We start from the raw sequence: 2,543 nt of genomic DNA on the forward strand, positions 1-2,543 counted from the left end.
TAGGTTTCCATTTGACATACTGGAGGCTCTGAATTCATGGATTAGACTGTAACTTAATAGACTTTGGAGTCTAGAGCTAAATTATTACAGGGAGCAAGTATACTAAAAGTTAACATGCATTGACCAAATAGCCCCCAACTTCCCCACGGCTGATTTTAATTGGTGGCAAAGGCCTGCTGAGGCTACAAGTTCTCCTGAAAAGTGTCAGATGGTTTCCATCTGCTGATTGTCTGCCTTTCCACCCACTGGGTGGGTGTGATGTTGGACTCATTGCAAATTGGGTGAAGTAGAAGTTTTGCTGGAGCAGGGAGCTGGGAGGTCAGAGGACAAAACCTGCAGTGCCTCTGACATGGAGACATTTGCTGCAATTCAGGCAGGAGGTGACAGGGCCTGGGTCAAGGTGTGGTTAAGATCCGCAGGAGGGGCAGAATCAGGAGCTGGCCCAAGCCGCAGGACAGGCCTGTCCTTGTGGTCAGCTGCGATGGGAGAGACCAGACAACTGACCTATTCAGTGGAGAAAGGGGGGTCATGAGAAGGGGTATTTGCTGCCTCTGTGGAGTGTTTTAATGCCCACTTCTCCTGTCACGACCTCCTGGACAGTGAGGGCTTTACCCTCTTCCTCCTCTGGAAATCTTCTATCCTAGGCTTACCTCCCCTCGGAGGAGGGGAGGCATCCTCTCTGGGAAAGCCTGGCAATAAAACAGTAAGGTTCTGCCTGATGACCCTACAGCGAAGACTGCCGGTTGACAAGCTGTGCTGGTGCCCCAGAACTTCCATCCATATTTTAGTGCTTTCTCTTTAGATGTGAAGGCAGGTCAGGGACCAGTTGGGTCATGGCTCAGCCAGCACAGGTATGGCCACAGGAAGGAGGAGGCTGGCATCTCCATCCTGCCCCTGGCTCTCTTGCACCTTCTTCTGCTGGAGTACTTCTCTTGCACTGCATAACAGAGGGAGGAACAGATGCTTTGACGGAAACAAACAAACGACTCGAAAAATGATTCTCCACAAATAGCTTGCCTACTCCTTTGAGTCCTGAGGAAGTTCAGTCAAAACAGAGAAGGAAAGGGAGAGTATAGCTCAGTGGTAGAGTGCGTGCTTAGTATGCACGAGGTCCTGGGTTCAATCCCCAGTACCTCCATTAAACACACACACACCCACACCCACACCCACACACAGAGAAGGAAAAAAATCCATGGGTCCCTAGTGCCTGTGTGCTGGCCAGCACGGACAGGGCTCCACGGCTGTGGAGTCCTAATGAGAGGGGCCTCGGAAACATCAAACAGGTTGCTGTCTGCAAAATGTTGACTTTCTCACTTTACTGTTTTCCTTTGAATTTCTTACGGTCGATAATCTTAGTATTCAGGGTTGAAGAGAGCAGAGGAGAAGGAATCAGTAAGGAATTATTTGGAGGGAAAGCAGGGTGGAATCAATACTGGCAACAAAAGCTGGTGATTAGTCTCTATCTCCACCTTCTGTCCTGCCTTGCATCCCCAGGGAGAAGCAGCGGAAAATGTTGGTTCTTAGTAGGGGAAGTCAAACACCCAGCAGACCTGCTGCTCTCAGATTTAGCCTCATTTTTGGTCATCTGCTTGCAGAGAGAAGGGACTGGTACTCTGAGAGCCAGAGAGTGCAGACATCACTGCTCATCTTGAATTGTCCACCTCCTCATTCTTAAAGAGAACCTTCCAGAGGTTAGCTCTTTCTGGAGGATGGCTCAGAATCTGCTCTCCACAGTCCAGGAAGGCCAGAGTGTTTTTTTGAAAGGCTAACACCCAGTCATTCCACTGGCTGTTCCCTGGGCGGAGTTTTCAGCTTTGTGGTCAGATGCTTTACATCTGAATTTTGCCCTCGAACCTGTGAAATTCATGTGTTGGAGTCCTAACGCCCGATACCTGTGAATGTGATCTTGCTTGGAACTAAATAAGGTCTTTGCAGATCAAAGTAGTTAAGATTAGGTAATTAGGGTGGGTGCTAATTCAATATGACTTGATGTCCTTATCAAAAGGGGAAATTTGGAGACAGACATGCGCACAGGGAGTGTTCACCACGTGAATACTGAGGCAGAGATCAGGGCGATGCTTCCACAAGGCAAGGAAAACCAAAGATGGCCAGCAAACCACCTGAAGCGAGGGGAGAGGCCTGGAACAGATCCTCCCTCACGGCTCACAGAAGGAACCAGCCCAGCCCACACCTCGATCTCGGACCTCCAGGCTCCAGAACTGTGAGACAAGAAATTTCGGTTGTTTAAGCCATTCCATCTGTGGTACTTTGTTGCAGCAGCCCTGGGAAGCAAATCTAGGCACCTACTTGAAGGTTTGGACTTCCTGGAAGAAAACAAAGTCATCACTGCAGGGTTAATCAGCCCCACGTCTGTACAATCTTAGATTTGGCTTTTGCCCATAAGGTTTTGTGCAGTGACCCTTGGTTTCGTTTTGCTCCGGATCCCCCTATATCCCTCCGGTGGAAAATTTCCTCGCTGCTCGAGGGTGTGTGGGGGGACCAAGAATGGAAGTCTTTGTTTAGAATTTGCGTGGTATACATAA

The 2,543-nt window shown here is 49.2% G+C and overlaps 1 non-coding gene across 1 annotated transcript; it reads left to right on the forward strand.

Annotated features, from left to right (window-relative positions):
• Nucleotides 1-1,065: 1,065 nt before the first annotated feature.
• Nucleotides 1,066-1,138, forward strand: TRNAT-AGU (transfer RNA threonine (anticodon AGU)). Its single transcript has one exon. It is a non-coding gene; the product is annotated as a tRNA-Thr (tRNA).
• The last annotated feature ends 1,405 nt before the right edge of the window (nucleotides 1,139-2,543 follow it).

The sequence above is a fragment of the Camelus bactrianus genome, chromosome 3, assembly GCF_048773025.1.
Source record: "Camelus bactrianus isolate YW-2024 breed Bactrian camel chromosome 3, ASM4877302v1, whole genome shotgun sequence".
Taxonomy (NCBI): Eukaryota; Metazoa; Chordata; class Mammalia; order Artiodactyla; family Camelidae; genus Camelus; species Camelus bactrianus.